At 44.9% G+C, this 19,692-nt stretch overlaps 1 long non-coding RNA gene across 1 annotated transcript in view; it reads left to right on the top strand.

The window, feature by feature from the left end:
- The window catches only part of LOC121280803, a 62,339-nt gene that overhangs the window by 35,943 nt on the left and 6,704 nt on the right, over positions 1–19,692 (top strand). Inside the window, exon 2 of the long non-coding RNA XR_005943711.1 lies at positions 8,902–8,972. This is a non-coding gene — a long non-coding RNA (uncharacterized LOC121280803). The remainder of the gene's footprint in view (positions 1–8,901; positions 8,973–19,692) is intronic.

Below are 19,692 nucleotides of genomic sequence, written 5' to 3' on the forward strand. Positions count from 1 at the left end.
AGTTTCTGAATCAAGGAACTCTTTCAAAAAACTGATAGAAGCTGGGATTTTGATAGTCTGCATGGCTCAGTCCAGACTGGACAAGCATCTACCTCTGAGCCTTCGGAGGTTCCTCAGGAGTTCTGGGACCTGACAGGGTGACAGAGTTAAATTAACACACAATGTATGTAAATAAAAGTAATGGGTTTAAAAAAATGCCGAGAAGGATTTGGTCTAAATGTATTTTGTGATCGTATTTGAGCAGCACATTGTCTAAAAGTGTATGCATGTAATTAATACAGTTCCTCACACTATCAAGCTGAGTAACTCCTCCCAGCCAGCTATGTGTTGGAACATAGGAACAGGAGGAAGCCATTCAGGCCCTCCTGCTCTGCCGTTCAATTAGATCATAGCTGATCTGTATCTTACCTCCATTTACCCATCTTGGTTCCATGTCCTTTCCAAACCATTCTGCAGTAGGCAACTGTACCACTTGCATTTCAACCACCTGGACAAACCAAAGCGTGACTAATGGGTAACAGGGGTATTTGCTGAGGACATGGCTCATGATTCTGGGGCACAGCAGTATGCATATAATGAAAGCCATGCTGCCACATGACTTGTGATAGAGCAAACCATTGGCTTGCTGAAACACACTCTGCTACCTGGACTGCTCTAGAGGAGCCTGCAGTACTCAGCAGAGCTGGTATCAAGATTTGCCATGGCCTACTGCATGCCTCACAACCTCCCCATTATGAGGGCACAACCCTTGGCACCAGCTAAATGATAAGCAGCTGAGGAGAAGGAAGATAATCTGAAGGAGGAGGAAGAGGAAAAAGATGGGAATAGGTAACCTAGGCATTCCTTTTCCACCCAGAAGGTCTGTGAACAACTCATCCAACTGTGATATCACTTATTGGAACCCCAGTCCGTCATTCAGCAACAGTTACTTTCAACATCTTACCTTCATTTTGTCACTGACCATTACAGCATCTGCTTAGCTATAGAAAGAGGGAAAGAGAGAAGGAAGAATAGAAACATAGAAAATTTGTGGCACAGAGAAAGGTCATTTCAGCCCATCCTGTTGGTGCTGGCTGAAAAAGAGTTTCCAGCCTAATCCAATTTTCCAGCCCTTGGTCTGTATGCCTGTAGGTTACAACACTTCAAGTACATATCCAAGTGTTTTTTAAATGTGATAAGGGTTTCTGCCTCTACCACCCTTTCAGGCTGAGAGTTCCAGAGTCCTACCACACTCTGGATGAAAAACTATCTCCTCAACTCCCCTCTAATTCTTCTACCAACCACTTGAAATCTATTCCTGCTTTCTACCCTTAATGTCCCCATTAGCTCATCCTTTAGATAATAACACCACCGTCAACACCCCTTTGTCCTTTTGTCTATGACATCTTTGGCAATCTTTTCTTGGTCTCCACCTATCGCTGGCCCCCTATTGAGCTCTACCTGTCCCACCCACCACCCTTCTACCAGCTTATATTTTATCTCATTTGTACATGTCTTAGTTCTGATGAAGGGTCATACGGACTCAAAACGTCAACTGTATCCCTCTCCCCAGATGCTGTCAGACCTGCTGAGTTTTTCCAGGTATTTTTGTTTTTGTTCTGAAATCTATTCCCCCTGGTTATTGACTCTCTGCTAAGGGAAATAGGTCTTTCCTATATGCACTGATCAAGGCCCCTCATAATTTTATACACCTCAGTTTAAAAAAAAATTTTTTTCATGGGATGCGGGTGTCTCTGGCGAGGGTGGCATTTGTTGCCCATCCCTAATTGCCCTTGAGCTGAATGGTTTGTGAGGCCATTTCAGAGGACAGTTAAGAGCCAACCACGTTGCTGTGGGCCTGAAGTCACAGATTTGCCAGAGCAGGTAAGAATGGCAGATTTTCTTCCCTAGCATTAGTGACAATCAATGATAGTTTCATGGTCACCATTACTGACATTAGCTTTCATTTCTAGATTTATTAACAGAATTTAAATTCCACCAACTGCCATTTGAACCCATGTCCCCAACGCATTAACCTGGGCCTCTGGATTACTAGTCCAGCAACATTACTACTACACCACCATCTTCCCTGTAAATTAAATCACCACGGCTCCTCTGTTCCAAAGAAAACAACTCCAGTCTATCCAATCTTTCCTCATAGCTAAAATTCGCAATTTCTGGCAACTCCTTGTAAATCTCCTCTGTGCCCTCTCCAGTGTGATCATATCCTTCCTGTAATGTAGTGCAGATCTGTATGCAGTACTCTAGCTGCATTTTAACTAGTGTTTTATAAAGTCCTCGCATAATCTCCATGCTCTTATATTCTATGTCTCAGCTAATAAAGGAAAGTGACCTCTTAACCACCTTAACTACCTGTCCTGCTACATTCAGGGATCTATGGGCATGCACCCTAAGATCCCTGTGCATAAAATTATGAGGGGCCTCTGTTTCTCCAAGCATCTCAGTATCTTACCATTTATTCTCTGGATTGAATTCCATTTGCCACTTTTTTGTGTGCTTGGCCAGTCTATTGATATCTTCTTGGAGACTACAGCTTCCTTCCTCCCTATCAACTGCACTGCCATTTTTTTAACACCTGCAGCGTTCTTAATCATGCCCTCTATATTGAAGTCTAAATCATTGATATTGATTTTACCATGCAAACTAAGAGCTCATGGTGTAGGGGTAACATATTAGCATGGATAGAGGATTAGTTAGCTAACATGAAGCAGAGAGTAGGGATAAATGGGTCTTTTTAAGTTGGCAAGGTGTGACAAGTGGTGTGCCACCAGGATCAGTGCTGGGGCCTCAACTATTTACAATCTTTCAATGACTTGGGTGAAGGGACCAAAGGTATAGTTGCTAAATTTGGTGATGACACCAAGATAGGTAAGATAGTTAAGAAATCAGGCGTCTGCAAAGGGACTTAGATAGGTGAAGTGAGTGGGAAAAAATTGGCAGATGGACTCTAATGTGGGAAAATGGGAACTTGTGTACTTTGGCAGGAAGAATAGAAAAGCAGCATATTATCTAAATGGAGAGAGACTGCAGAACTCTGAGGTACAGAGGGATCTGGGTGTCCGAGTACATGAATCAAGAAAAGTTGATATGCAAGTGCAGCTAGTGATTTGGAAGGTAAATGGAATGTTGTTTATTGCAAGAGGAATGGATTATAAAAGTAGGGATGTTTTGTTAAAGTTGTACAGGACATTGGTGATTCCACATCTAGAGTTCTGTGTATCGTTTTGGTCTCCTTCTTTAAAAAAGGACACACATGCATTAGAAGCCATTCAGAGAAGGCTCACCGGACTGATACCCAGAATGGGGGGGTTATTTTATAAGGAAAGGTTGGAGGGCTGGGCCTGCATCCATTGGAGTTTAGAAGAATGAGAGGCAATCTGACTGAAACATACAAGATCCTGAGGGGATAAAAGCAAAATACTGCGGATGCTGGAAATCTGAAATAAAAATGGAAAATGCTGGAAAAACTCAGCAGATCTGACAGCATCTATGAAGTGAGAAACTGAATTAACATTTGAGTCTGCATGACTCTTCTTCAGAGCCTTCTTCAGATCCTGAGGGGGCTTGACAGGGCGGATGCTGAAAGTATGTTTCCCCTTTTGGGAGAGACCAGAACTAAAATTGTTAAAAAATAAGGGGTCTCCCATTTAAAACAGAGATGAGGAGCATTTTTTTCTCTCAGAGGGTCATGAATCTTTGGAACTCTCTTCCCCAGAGACCGGTGGAAGCAGGGCCATTGAATATCTTTAAAGCAGTGATAGAAAGATTTTTGACTAACAAGGGAGTCAAAGGTTATTAAGGGGTGGGGGGTGAATGGTAGGCAGAATGTGGAGGCCACAATCAGATCAACTGTGAGTTTATTGAATGGCGGCGGCTCGAGGTGCCTATTGGCCTACTCCTCTTAATTTGCATGTTTGTATATAATTATTTTATATATATATGAAAAGTAAGGGACCTAGTACTGAGCCCTGCAAGCCCCATAGGAAACAGCCTTCCAGGCCCAAAATATTGTCAACCATTACCCTCTGCTTCTTGCTACTGAGCCAATTTTGGATCCACTTTTCCTTGGATCCCATAGGCTTTTACTTTTGTGGTCAGTTGGCCATATGGTACCTTGTCAAAAGCCTAATTAAGTGCCTTAGTTACATCAAACATGTGACACTTATCAACCCTTGTTGTTAGTTCCTCAAAAAATACAATCAAGTCAGTCAGGCATGACCTTCCTTTAACAAATCCATGCTGACTGCTTGGTTTATCTGAGTCTTTCTAAATGATGATTTATACTGAACCTTAGAATTTTTTTTCCAATAATTTGTCCACAACTGAGTTCACAATGCAAAAATAAAAGACAACACAAAACATTCCAAACCAAATATATAAATCAAACCATTGCACACTGCATACAAATGTAAACTAATAATCCCTGTTAACTCCATTAGTCCCTGTCTTCCATGTCTCTTGCCTGACCTAAATAGTGCTACCCCAGTAGGGAGTCTGCAGGTGGCCTTGGAGGACACCCTAGAGCAGTTCTGGGCCTAGAAGACCAGGCTGCAGATTACAACATCTCAGCAGGAGCAGCAGCAGTTTTGGCTGGCTGACTGTCAAACAGCAGCTTGGGCACTGGTGGACTGGTGGGGTGGGAGGCTGAATGTTGTAATCCAGAGAGGGAACTGCAGATTTGTACTCCATGTACCAAATGTCAGTCTCTTGGGACGATGTCTCAGCAATCCTAGTATTCTGCAGGGGCGCAGATCACTGGACTGCTGTGAGAACATGCAAGCCCCTTTGAGTGTTGGCATTCACAGCCATGTTGGCAGAAGTCTGAGATTGTGTGACTTCAGTCTGAACTTCCACTACAGTGCCCAGACATTGTGCCTTGTTACAATGGAAACTGAGACATCAGCTATCAGATGCTACATCATAGTCAGGTCCCCACAAGTGTGCTCATGGAGTTGGTGACTACATCCATGTTGAAAAGGATGGGCCCCAAGCTCAGTGCAAAGCACTGTATAAAATTGATGCGGACTCCTCCATGCTCCTTAGCTTTGCACACAAGCTTTCTGATGGGCCCGCTAATGTACCAAGCATTTCAATGTGTGTACCCATTAGCCTTCTGCTTTAGCACACCACAACTGCAGTGCTCGTCTCAGTCATTTGCAGCCACGTTGGCCAGTCTTGACCATTGCCTCACCATATGTAGATCCCACCTCTATGCTATCCTCTAAATTACACGCAGTGTCATCACCTTGGCAGGTGACTGCAAGTGTTAAACTGAGTGAAAGTGTTTCTTTTTCATCGAAGTCTTGTTATTCTTCTGCCACTTGTTCTTCCATCACTGCCTCGCCGTGTAGCAGTTCTTGGGTATCTGAAAGGAGAAAGGCACAAGGGTAATGTTGTGAAGTGGGGGAGTGTTATGATCAGGTGAGAAGGGGTTGGATTGCTCCCCTCTTTCCCCTCTCCTCATTTGACCACAACATTTGACCACAGCATTTTTTTTCAAAACTGATATATTTGCCAGTTCCGTAAGTGTTTAACTGTTTATTATATGACCATAAAAGACACGATCAGGCAGGTTTTCTTGAGTTCTTAGAAAGAAAAGAGGATAGTTTTTCTTGTACTTAATCCTATCTAAGTAAACTAATAAAAGTACTCTGACTTTCCCTATGACACACACTCGAAGTTCACACGCACAATTATATAGTGGGGAGGTAGATTAAATAATTTAGAGTCCAGTAAAATTAAAGGGGTATACAGCTCTTGAAGGTTGGTGACTCGGCTGGCTTTAGGTTTAACTCAGTGGTCTTGCTGCTTTCACTCAGTGGTCCTACTGCTTTTGGCATTGAGGAGGTTTAAAGTTGTAGACAGACAATTTATTTGTTTTTCTGGAGACAGCAGCGTTGGGTTGAGTTCTTTTCAAAATCTCTGTCTGCAGTGCCTGGGTAGTCAAAATTTACAGACAGGGTTCAAAACTTGCCAGTTGGATGGGGAGAAAGAAAGAGTGAGGGAAGGAACCCACTCAGGGCCTTGTTCTTCTTAGTTGCTTGTCCTGTTCTGCAGAGAATCGCTCTCCTTTTTTCCTACCCCACGATTTCATTGGCTTGAAAGTAGAACGCAATACATTCCATATATTGAGACCAGTCATCTGTGGCTGGTTCACAGGGATTGATTCTGCCAGTTGTGGCATCTTGGATGAGTATATCTTTCTTTCTTTTTAATTATCTTAAGTACCCACAATCACTGGGTGAGGGATAGCACCGGACCTGATTTATCCTCATTGCCAATTTGTTATAGAGTTGATTTTTCAGGCAACTTTCCTTGGTGCAAACATTGAACTTTATTTACAAGTCAGCAGCAGCAACTACATGTTTGTACCTAACTCTATAACTAAAGAAGAACTCTCCCTCGAGGTTCCTCGCACTGCTAACTCATTGGCTTACACAGATCATGTGATCTTACAACACAGGATTATTCTGGGTTCCCCAGTACATCTTTGAAGTACTCCCCACTTTCGCGCCCTGGAGCTTGGAAGTTACAGGCCATTAATTTATCTTTCTTAGGTCCAAAGTGGATGACCTAATTCCCCACCTTAAACTCTGTCTGCCATGGTTTTGCTCAGTTACTTAAACTGTCTGTGGCACTTTGTAACCTTCTCCTGCCACCTACTCTACTAACCATGCCATCTAACTTGGTGTCATCAGGAAGCTTGGATATACAGCTCTCCATTCCTTCATCTAAGTCATTGATAAATAAAGTAAAAAGATGAGGCCCCAAGACACCAAAGATCCCATCCTGCCCATTGGAGTACAAACCGATTACCTCCACCCTTTGTCTCCTATCATCAATCCAATTGCTTAACCATGTCACAAGGTTGCCTCAAATTTTATGTGCTTTCCATTTTTGTTAACAGTTTCCTGTGTTACTGACTGTATCTCTACTAATATTAATCCAGCTCCCTCACTGCGAGGCTCAATGATTCTTCCTAACCAGCATCTTGTGTAATTGACTATATCTATTGATGTTAATCCAGGTGCCTCACAAAATCTTGCTTAGTTACTGCTCCCAAGCATGAAATTCATCAGAACAAGCTCTTAAAAAAAACAGAAACAGCAACAGAAATGCACCATAAAATTGAAGTTTCCTTTTGCAACAGTTTGGTTTTCAAAGAGGTCCCAGTGGTGAGGTTAGCTGTAAGCTCTTTGAGTAGCACAGAGCTACGTTTGTGCTCCTGCACTCATTATACTACTGTAACTTTCCATCTTACACCAGATTGTAGGGAAAGGCCAGCTGGAGGAGAGGTCAGACTACAAGAACTGTAGATCATTCCTTTCTTTATTAATCTTTTGACAGTTGGCAAACGTTAAAAAAAAATGTCTTGGACTTTTTTTTTGTTTCCAAGCTGGAGAACTGGAGGAGAGTTTTAAGTGCTTGAGACTCTTCCTGGAGATTGGCAAGTACAGGCCATACCATTGAGCTGACTCTATCTGCACATGCAGAATTACTTAGAAAGCAACTGGACACTGTGAAAATGGAAGCATTAACCTTCTACACCCTGGTCCAACTAGAACTACACAGAATCCTCACATACAACAACTTTTATGGCTGATGGTGAAAGGCTGAAAGAAAACTTAGATTTAATTTGTTTTGTTTTCAGTTTTCTCCCCTTCTCCAGCACCTGATGGAGACTGTTCTATAGACACTGACAGACCTTTGCCCAAGTGGTCATTCGTTTTATACGAACCCTACTAATGAAGCTATTCAACAATGGCACTGAAGTGCAGACAGTATGTCTCAACCAAATAGCATTGTCTGACACCCATGCCTCTGCCCCAGTTTCATCAGGGAGTCACTGATTCCTGTTATGACACAGCAGTTGGATAAAGGCTGTGTTGTTTAAATCACAGGGGGAGACTTGAATAACTGTCATAACCTATATTTTCAATTGGTATGTTTGAGATGCAGTCTGAATTCAGGAAAAAAAACCACCAAGCCTCAAGAGGTTTTTTTATATGAAACTAAATTAAATATTTATTAATTTAACAACTAATTAAACACATACACATGTCTACAAATTACTACCATAATAACGTTTAAACAAATCCCCAAATTAATCACCCACAGATAAATCTTCACCAAGGCAACAATAACCCATAGACTTTAAACAGACACCAGGCAAAGCACATTTGGCCATACGGATTCAAAATGAGGTTCCTTTCAATTTAGTTCCTTTGCAGACCCAGATGTAGGCTTACAGGCTGGTTAGATCTTAAATGCCTCTGACAAACTCCTTTCTGTTTATACCTAGCTTCCCCTTTGAATGTAAATTTTCCATTGTATTACTATTTTTAAAATTTTACTTCTAACAATAATCCTTGCATTCCACTAATTTTATTAGTAATATAAACACAGCGCTTGGTTTCTCCCAGCTAAGTGCAAGATTTTACCCATTCCTTTGAATAGTTTATTCAACAAATGCAAATTTACAGTTAACATTTTTTGTGAAATTCAGCCCATAGACACACACATAGACACAGACCCTACTACAATTCCAATTTAACAATAATTTCCAATAACACTATATACATTAATATCTTTTCATGACATTTCTCAACCAGGAGCCATCCCTTGACTTAGCCTAGGATTACTCAGGCTGATAGTTGCACCTCTACTATTTCCAGGGCTGAAAGGCGCTCAGAGTAGTCTTTAGGTGAAAATCTGGGTTAGACAATGATTAAAGGTCTAAGGGAACATGGCTTGATGAGGTTCCCACTAGGACATGAGCAGTTAATAAATCAATGTGTCGTGCAGTGAGCTGGCAAGCCTGAGAATGGCAAATTCTTCATCTTGAACCTGTCTGTAGGATTGAAACTGGCTTTCATTTCATGCCCCATGCTCTCTTTCTAGCAGTCACATAAAGAGAGCCAGAAGAGAAGGATACTTGCTACCTTTGGACACAGATGATTCAAATTTTGGAGGTGAGGGATTATATCGAACACAACTAAATTAGAATTCAGGCTCAAATCATAAATTTCAGAATCCCTAAACTCCAGGTTCAGATTTTATTTGTTTTTCCCCACCCAGGATACTGGCAAGGACAATTTGGATACAATATTTAGCTAATGTACCCATATCCTCTCCATCACAAAGATCAGTCTACTTTCGCTTCTGTAGCATTGTCCATATATGTCCCTCGTCAGTTCATCTGATGTTGAAACCCTCATCCATGACTTTGACACATCCAGGTTTGAGTACTTCTATAAAAACAAAAAAACTGCGGATGCTGGAAATCCAAAACAAAAACAGAATTACCTGGAAAAACTCAGCAGGTCTGGCAGCATCGGCGGAGAAGAAAAGAGTTGACGTTTCGAGTCCTCATGACCCTTCGACAGAACTTGAGTTCGAGTCCAGGAAAGAGCTGAAATATAAGCTGGTTTAAGGTGTGTGTGTGGGGGGCGGAGAGATAGAGAGACAGAGAGGTGGAGGGGGTTGGTGTGGTTGTAGCGACAAACAAGCAGTGATAGAAGCAGATCATCAAAAGATGTCAACAACAATAGTACAATAGAACACATAGGTGTTAAAGTTAAAGTTGGTGATATTATCTAAACGAATGTGCTAATTAAGAATGGATGGTAGGGCACTCAAGGTATAGCTCTAGTGGGTTTTTTTTTATTTTATATAATGGAAATAGGTGGGAAAAGGAAAATCTTTATAATTTATTGGGAAAAAAAAGAAGGGGGAAACAGAAAGGGGGTGGGGATGGGGGAGGGGACTCACGACCTAAAGTTGTTGAATTCAATATTCAGTCCGGAAGGCTGTAAAGTCCCTAGTCGGAAGATGAGGTGTTGTTCCTCCAGTTTGCGTTGGGCTTCACTGGAACAATGCAGCAAGCCAAGGACAGACATGTGGGCAAGAGAGCAGGGTGGAGTGTTAAAATGGCAAGCGACAGGGAGGTTTGGGTCATTCTTGCGGACAGACCGCAGGTGTTCTGCAAAGCGGTCGCCCAGTTTACGTTTGGTCTCTCCAATGTAGAGGAGACCACATTGGGAGCAACGAATGCAGTAGACTAAGTTGGGGGAAATGCAAGTGAAATGCTGCTTCACTTGAAAGGAGTGTTTAGGTCCTTGGACGGTGAGGAGAGAGGAAGTGAAGGGGCAGGTGTTGCATCTTTTGCGTGGGCAAGGGGTTGTGCCATAGGAGGGGGTTGAGGAGTAGGGGGTGATGGAGGAGTGGACCAGGGTGTCCCGGAGGGAGCGATCCCTACGGAATGCCGATAAGGGGGGTGAAGGGAAGATGTGTTTGGTAGTGGCATCATGCTGGAGTTGGCGGAAATGGCGGAGGATGATCCTTTGAATGCGGAGGCTGGTGGGGTGATAAGTGAGGACAAGGGGGACCCTATCATGTTTCTGGGAGGGAGGAGAAGGAGTGAGGGCGGATGCGCGGGAGATGGGCCGGACACGGTTGAGGGCCCTGTCAACGACCGTGGGTGGAAAACCTCGGTTAAGGAAGAAGGAGGACATGTCAGAGGAACTGTTTTTGAATGTAGCATCATCGGAACAGATGCGACGGAGGCGAAGGAACTGAGAGAATGGGATGGAGTCCTTACAGGAAGTGGGGTGTGAGGAGCTGTAGTCGAGATAGCTGTGGGTGTCGGTGGGTTTGTAATGGATATTGGTGGACAGTCTATCACCAGAGATTGAGACAGAGAGGTCAAGGAAGGGAAGGGAAGTGTCAGAGATGGACCACGTGAAAATGATGGAGGGGTGGAGATTGGAAGCAAAATTAATAAATTTTTCCAAGTCCTGACGAGAGCATGAAGCAGCACCAAAGTAATCATCGATGTACCGGAGAAAGAGTTGTGGAAGGGGGCCGGAGTAGGACTGCAACAAGGAATGTTCCACATTCCCTCTACACCTCCATCCCCCACCAGGATGGTCTGAGGGCCCTTAGCTTCTTCCTCGAACAGAGGCCCGAACAATCCCCATCCACCACTACTCTCCTCCGTCTGGCTGAACTTGTTCTCACGCTGAACAATTTCTCCTTCAACTCCTCTCACTTCCTCCAAATAAAAGGTGTGGCTATGGGTACCCGCATGGGCCCCAGCTATGCCTGTCTCTTTATGGGGTATGTGGAACATTCCTTGTTGCAGTCCTACTCCGGCCCCCTTCCACAACTCTTTCTCCGGTACATCGATGATTACTTTGGTGCTGCTTCATGCTCTCGTCAGGACTTGGAAAAATTTATTAATTTTGCTTCCAATCTCCACCCCTCCATCATTTTCACGTGGTCCATCTCTGACACTTCCCTTCCCTTCCTTGACCTCTCTGTCTCAATCTCTGGTGATAGACTGTCCACCAATATCCATTACAAACCCACCGACACTCACAGCTATCTCGACTACAGCTCCTCACACCCCACTTCCTGTAAGGACTCCATCCCATTCTCTCAGTTCCTTCGCCTCCGTCGCATCTGTTCCGATGATGCTACATTCAAAAACAGTTCCTCTGACATGTCCTCCTTCTTCCTTAACCGAGGTTTTCCACCCACGGTCGTTGACAGGGCCCTCAACCGTGTCCGGCCCATCTCCCGCACATCCGCCCTCACTCCTTCTCCTCCCTCCCAGAAACATGATAGGGTCCCCCTTGTCCTCACTTATCACCCCACCAGCCTCCGCATTCAAAGGATCATCCTCCGCCATTTCCGCCAACTCCAGCATGATGCCACTACCAAACACATCTTCCCTTCACCCCCCTTATCGGCATTCCGTAGGGATCGCTCCCTCCGGGACACCCTGGTCCACTCCTCCATCACCCCCTACTCCTCAACCCCCTCCTATGGCACAACCCCTTGCCCACGCAAAAGATGCAACACCTGCCCCTTCACTTCCTCTCTCCTCACCGTCCAAGGACCCAAACACTCCTTTCAAGTGAAGCAGCATTTCACTTGCATTTCCCCCAACTTAGTCTACTGCATTCGTTGCTCCCAATGTGGTCTCCTCTACATTGGAGAGACCAAACGTAAACTGGGCGACCGCTTTGCAGAACACCTGCGGTCTGTCCGCAAGAATGACCCAAACCTCCCTGTCGCTTGCCATTTTAACACTCCACCCTGCTCTCTTGCCCACATGTCTGTCCTTGGCTTGCTGCATTGTTCCAGTGAAGCCCAACGCAAACTGGAGGAACAACACCTCATCTTCCGACTAGGGACTTTACAGCCTTCCGGACTGAATATTGAATTCAACAACTTTAGGTCGTGAGTCCCCTCCCCCATCCCCACCCCCTTTCTGTTTCCCCCTTCTTTTTTTTCCCAATAAATTATAAAGATTTTCCTTTTCCCACCTATTTCCATTATATAAAATAAAAAAAAAACCCACTAGAGCTATACCTTGAGTGCCCTACCATCCATTCTTAATTAGCACATTCGTTTAGATAATATCACCAACTTTAACTTTAACACCTATGTGTTCTATTGTACTATTGTTGTTGACATCTTTTGATGATCTGCTTCTATCACTGCTTGTTTGTCGCTACAACCACACCAACCCCCTCCACCTCTCTGTCTCTCTATCTCTCCGCCCCCCACACACACACCTTAAACCAGCTTATATTTCAGCTCTTTCCTGGACTCGAACTCAAGTTCTGTCGAAGGGTCATGAGGACTCGAAACGTCAACTCTTTTCTTCTCCGCCGATGCTGCCAGACCTGCTGAGTTTTTCCAGGTAATTCTGTTTTTGTTTTGGATTTCCAGCATCCGCAGTTTTTTTGTTTTTATCTCTGTGTTTAATTGACTGCCACTGCTCTTCAAGAAATGCCTACCTCCTTGAAGAAGTTCTGTTCCTCTCTGCGACAAGATTTCCGGATTTCTCTGTTGCCTTGTTCACCTTCATTGCTTTCCATTTCTCTCCTAGTGTTTGACAAGGTGTTTACTAAAACCCGCTTTCACAGCCATATCTCCTTTCTCAGTGACTGTCTCCGTCTCCGACTTACCCCACATGGATTTCAACTGAAATTCCACCCCTCATGTTTCGAACCCACCCAGGATTACAGGTATCTCCGGGACATAAAACGTTTCTCGGACTGCTGTTCCCGTCACATTCTGAAATCCACTCTCAGTGCCATGCGCCGCCATATGAACACACTCGACCTCTCCCTCCAGCAGCACCGCCGTACCCTTTTTCAAAGCTGCGCGTGCCCCCAGTTTCATTTTATTCTTCGGCTCATCCGACGCCTCAACAAGAAACTTTTTCTGTTTCTCTCAAGTGCTAAGGAACGCAAGCTCCAACAACTCATCGACACCAACACCCATCTAGGACCCTCCACCCCGGCCTGTCCCTCCGTCCCCACCCCATCTTCCAATCCCAGCCCCAGCCGTGTATTCACTATACCCCCTGACCTTCCCCTCTCCGATGCTCAACGTTCAGTGCTCAGCAAAGGACTTAGTTTCATACCCTTACGCCCTCACCTCAATGAATTTCGGGCTCGGCATGATACTGAACTCTTCTTCCGCCGTCTTCGTCTCCGGGCTCACTTCTTTGGGCAGGAGTCCTCTCCCAGTTCAACGGATCCTTTTACCCATCTTCAATATTCTCCCTCCACCTGGACCCCTCCCTCTGGATTCTTACCTTCTCTCGATCTTTTCATTGAGAACTGTCGGCGCGACATTAGTCGTCTCAATTTCTCTGCTCCTCTCACCCATTCTAACCTGTCTCTCTCTGAACTTACTGCACTCCATTCTCTCAGGTCCAACCCTGACATTGTCATCAAACCCGCTGACAAGGGTGGTGCTGTTGTTGTCTGGCGCACTGACCTCTACCACGCGGAGGCTGAGCGTCAACTCGCAGACACTTCCTCCTACCTCTCCCTGGACCATGACCCCACCACTGAACATCAAGCCACTGTTTCCAGGACTGTCACTGACCTCATCTCCTCTGGGGATCTCCCTCCCACAGCTTCCAACCTGATAGTTGCCCAACCTCGGACGGCCCGCTTCTATCTCCTACCCAAAATCCACAAACAGAACTGCCCCGGTAGACCGATCGTCTCAGCTTGCTCCTGCCCCACAGAACTCATTTCTCGTTATCTTGACTCCCTTCTCTCTCCCCTTGTCCAGTCCCTTCCCACCTACATCCGTGATTCCTCTGACACCTTACGTCACATCAACAATTTCCAGTTCCCTGGCCCCTACCGCTTCCTCTTCACCATGGACGTCCAATCCCTCTACACCTCCATCCCCCACCAGGATGGTCTGAGGGCCCTTAGCTTCTTCCTCGAACAGAGGCCCGAACAATCCCCATCCACCACTACTCTCCTCCGTCTGGCTGAACTTGTTCTCACGCTGAACAATTTCTCCTTCAACTCCTCTCACTTCCTCCAAATAAAAGGTGTGGCTATGGGTACCCGCATGGGCCCCAGCTATGCCTGTCTCTTTATGGGGTATGTGGAACATTCCTTGTTGCAGTCCTACTCCGGCCCCCTTCCACAACTCTTTCTCCGGTACATCGATGATTACTTTGGTGCTGCTTCATGCTCTCGTCAGGACTTGGAAAAATTTATTAATTTTGCTTCCAATCTCCACCCCTCCATCATTTTCACGTGGTCCATCTCTGACACTTCCCTTCCCTTCCTTGACCTCTCTGTCTCAATCTCTGGTGATAGACTGTCCACCAATATCCATTACAAACCCACCGACACCCACAGCTATCTCGACTACAGCTCCTCACACCCCACTTCCTGTAAGGACTCCATCCCATTCTCTCAGTTCCTTCGCCTCCGTCGCATCTGTTCCGATGATGCTACATTCAAAAACAGTTCCTCTGACATGTCCTCCTTCTTCCTTAACCGAGGTTTTCCACCCACGGTCGTTGACAGGGCCCTCAACCGTGTCCGGCCCATCTCCCGCGCATCCGCCCTCACTCCTTCTCCTCCCTCCCAGAAACATGATAGGGTCCCCCTTGTCCTCACTTATCACCCCACCAGCCTCCGCATTCAAAGGATCATCCTCCGCCATTTCCGCCAACTCCAGCATGATGCCACTACCAAACACATCTTCCCTTCACCCCCCTTATCGGCATTCCGTAGGGATCGCTCCCTCCGGGACACCCTGGTCCACTCCTCCATCACCCCCTACTCCTCAACCCCCTCCTATGGCACAACCCCTTGCCCACGCAAAAGATGCAACACCTGCCCCTTCACTTCCTCTCTCCTCACCGTCCAAGGACCCAAACACTCCTTTCAAGTGAAGCAGCATTTCACTTGCATTTCCCCCAACTTAGTCTACTGCATTCGTTGCTCCCAATGTGGTCTCCTCTACATTGGAGAGACCAAACGTAAACTGGGCGACCGCTTTGCAGAACACCTGCGGTCTGTCCGCAAGAATGACCCAAACCTCCCTGTCGCTTGCCATTTTAACACTCCACCCTGCTCTCTTGCCCACATGTCTGTCCTTGGCTTGCTGCATTGTTCCAGTGAAGCCCAACGCAAACTGGAGGAACAACACCTCATCTTCCGACTAGGGACTTTACAGCCTTCCGGACTGAATATTGAATTCAACAACTTTAGGTCGTGAGTCCCCTCCCCCATCCCCACCCCCTTTCTGTTTCCCCCTTCTTTTTTTTCCCAATAAATTATAAAGATTTTCCTTTTCCCACCTATTTCCATTATATAAAATAAAAAAAAAAACCCACTAGAGCTATACCTTGAGTGCCCTACCATCCATTCTTAATTAGCACATTCGTTTAGATAATATCACCAACTTTAACTTTAACACCTATGTGTTCTATTGTACTATTGTTGTTGACATCTTTTGATGATCTGCTTCTATCACTGCTTGTTTGTCGCTACAACCACACCAACCCCCTCCACCTCTCTGTCTCTCTATCTCTCCGCCCCCCCACACACACACCTTAAACCAGCTTATATTTCAGCTCTTTCCTGGACTCGAACTCAAGTTCTGTCGAAGGGTCATGAGGACTCGAAACGTCAACTCTTTTCTTCTCCGCCGATGCTGCCAGACCTGCTGAGTTTTTCCAGGTAATTCTGTTTTTGTTTTGAGTACTTCTATGTTCGCTTGACCAACCTCCCATCCTCTACTTTCCAACAACTCCCCACACTTATCAACATTGTCCTTGCTGAGATTTGATTGGCTAAATGGCTTCCATCTGTGACATAAAGAAAAGGTGGTGGAAGCAGTCTTTGAATATTTTTAAGGCAGAGGTGGATAGATTCTCAGTAAGCAAGGGGGTGATAGATTATCGGGGTTAGGTGGGACATAGATTTCAGGTTACTATCAGATCAGCCATGATCTTATTAAATGGTGGAGCAGGCTCGAGGGGCTGAATGGCCTACTCCTGCTCCTTGTTCATATGTTCTTTGACCTATATTGAATCCCACTCCCTCAAATTTACAATTCTCATTGTGTATAAATCCATTCATGGTCTCACCTTTTCATTTCTCTGTGACCTCCTTCAGCCCTACAATTTGCACCACCCCCCACCTCCACCATCTCCCCTCTCATCACACACACACACACACAACACCAACCCCCGCCACCCCCCCCCACCCCCCACCCCCACCACCACTCTGCCCGGCATGTGTATATCCTCTCCCTTTGTGTTTTCACCACTTATGCCCCATGCTCTGGAATTACCTCCGTAAACCTCTCAGCCTCTTCACATCCAACTCTTCCTTTAAGACCCTCTTTAAAATCTAGCTCTTTGGTCAGATTATTGGTCACCCTCCTAAGTTGGCTCCTTTCCATTTTTGTCCTATCCCGCTCTGTGAAACACCTTTTCCAATGTTAAAGTTGTTATATCAATGCAAGTTGTTGGTGATTGAACAGGTACTCCTAAAACCCAGTCAGGTGTTTCTGAACCATGTCACAGGCCCTGAAAAACTATATGCCTTTTCCCTGTGTATGTTTCTCTATTTTCCCTGTATTTTTCTCTGTATGAGCACTTGTGCAAAGGCAGCAGGAAAAAAAGCTGTTTCTAAACTCCTTTGTCATTATTCTGTTCACACAAGATTTCTTAAAACCTCATGTTTTATTTATTTGTCTGGCCATTTATTTCATCTTTGCTTTGTGTTAACTGGCTGCCATAATTTGCCTTTGTCACTGTGACCATGCTTCAAACGCAACAATCGAGTGAAGCACTTCTAATGTCCTAAGGTGACAGGCACTTTAAAGTTATTTCCTTCCATTCACTTTGTTGCTTCCACTTTCTTACTGCTACTTTCTCTTTCTGTCTCTTGTTTTTGCTAATCCATATTTCTTTACTTTCTTCATGTTCATTTCTCGATTTCCTTCTATGCTTCCCTTCTCTCCTCACTCCCAAGGTCTTATAGTCCTAGGCTGCAAGGTGAGTGTAGCACAACTGGATTTATCATCAGAAGCCTTGAATAGTTTAAGTGGGGCACCTTTCATTTTTCCTGCTTGTTCAAAAAATCATTACATTGTACAGTCTCAGAAATTTCCTACCCAAGTCCCTATTTGTGAGGGGCAGTGGTGTAGTGGTAATGTTATCAGATTAGGCCAAGGCTAATGTTCTGGGAAAATGAGTTCAAATTCCACAGCAGCAATTAATTAATTAAAACTGAGCCACAGTGACGGTGACCAGGAGACTACTGGATTGTCATAAAAAACTCACGAAGTTCACTAATGTCCTTTTGGGGAAAGAAATCTGCCATCCACATCTGGTCTGGCCTATATGTGACTCTAGGCTCACAGCAATTTGTTTGACCCTTAACTGCCCTCTGAAATGCTCTAACAAGTCACTCAGTCTTACCCAATCTCCACAGAAAAGTTAAAAAGAAATAAAACTGGACAGAGCACCTGGTATCAACCTAGGCACCAGAAATGGCAACGGCATACCTTCCTAGTGATCCTGAAAGTCCTCCTCACTAACATCTGGGGTCTGTGCCAAAATTGGGAGAGCTATCCCACAGACTAGTCAAGTAATAGCCTGACATAATCATGCTCACCGAATAATATCTTACAGCCAATGTCACAGATACCACATCACCATCCCTGGGTATGTCCTCTACCACTGGAAGTACAGACCCACAGAGCTGGCAACACAGTGGGATGTGTTTGGAGGGAGTTGCCCTGGAAGTGCACAACATTGACTCCAGACCCCATGAAGTTTATTGGCATCAGGTCAAACATGGGCAAGGAAACCTCCTGCTGATTACCACCTACTACCCCACCACTGAGCTGATGAATCAGTATTCCTCCATGTTGAACACCAGTTGGAAGAACCACTGAGATTAGAAAGTGTACAGAATGCACGCTGGATGGGGGACTTCAATCCATCACCAAGAAGAGCTCTGTAGCACCAATAGTGACTGAGCTGGCTGAATCCTGAAGGACATATTCTGTGACAGATGGTGAGAGCATCAACACAAGAGAAAAATCAACTTGATCTTGCCACAGATGCATCTGCCCATAACAGAATCAGTAGACCTGGGTAGACCTTGCGGAGACAAAACCCCATCTTCACACTGAGGACATCGTCCACCATGTCGTGTGGCACTACCACTGTGCTAAATGGGATAGATTCAGAACAGATCAAGCAGCTCACAACTGAACATCCATGAAGCATTATGGGCCATCACCAGCATTAAAAATATATTCAACCACAATCTGTAACCTCATAATCCATGGCATATCCCTCACTTCATCATTACCATCAAGCCATGGGATCATCCCTGGTTCAATGAGGAGAATAGGAGGGCATGCCAGGAGCAGCACCAGGCATACCTAAAAATGAGGTGTCAACTGGTGAAACTAAAACATAGAGCTACATGTATACTAACCAGTGGAAATGACATGCGATAGACAGAGCTGAACAATCCCAAAACCAATGGATCAGATTAAAGCTCTGCAGTCCTGTCACATCCAATTGTGAATGGTGGTGAACAATTAAACAACTAACAAGAGAAGGTGGCTCCACAAACATCCCCATTCTCAATGATGGAGGAGCTCAGCATATCAGTGCAGAAGACAAGGCTGAGGCATTTGCAAACATTTTCAGCCAGAAGTGCTGAGTGGATGATACATCTTGGCTTCCCAAGGTCCCCACCTTCAACAATGTCAGTCTTCAGCCAATTCAATTCATTACACATGATATCAAGAAATGATTGAAGGCACTAGATAACGCAAAGGCTAAAGCTCTGAAAACATGCCGGCAGTAGTACTGAAGACTTATGCTCTAGATAGCTATGCCCCAGTACAGTTACAACACTGGCATCTATCTGGCAATGTTGAAAATTGACCAGGTATGTTCTGTCCATAACGAACAGAACAAATCCAATTTGGCCAATTACTCCCCCATTAGACTACTCTTGATCATCAATGTGATGGAAAGTATCATCGGCAATGGTATCACACAGCTCTTACTCAGCAATAACCTGCTCAATGATGCTCGGTTTGAGTTCACTCGGCTCCATTCCTCATTATAGCCTTTGTTTAAATATGGACAAAAGAGTTGAATTCCAAAAGTGAAGTAAGAGTAAGTGCCCTTGACATCAAGGCAGCATATGACCAAGTGTGGCATTAAGGAGCTTGAACAAAATTCAAAGGGAATCAGTGGGAAAGCTCTGCACTGGTTGGAATCATAGCTAGCACACAGGATGACGGTTGTGGTTGTTGGAGACCAATCATCTCAATCTCAAAACGTCTTTGCAGGAGTTCCTCGCAGTAGAC

This window comes from Carcharodon carcharias, chromosome 8 (genome assembly GCF_017639515.1).
Source record: "Carcharodon carcharias isolate sCarCar2 chromosome 8, sCarCar2.pri, whole genome shotgun sequence".
NCBI classification, from domain to species: Eukaryota; Metazoa; Chordata; class Chondrichthyes; order Lamniformes; family Lamnidae; genus Carcharodon; species Carcharodon carcharias.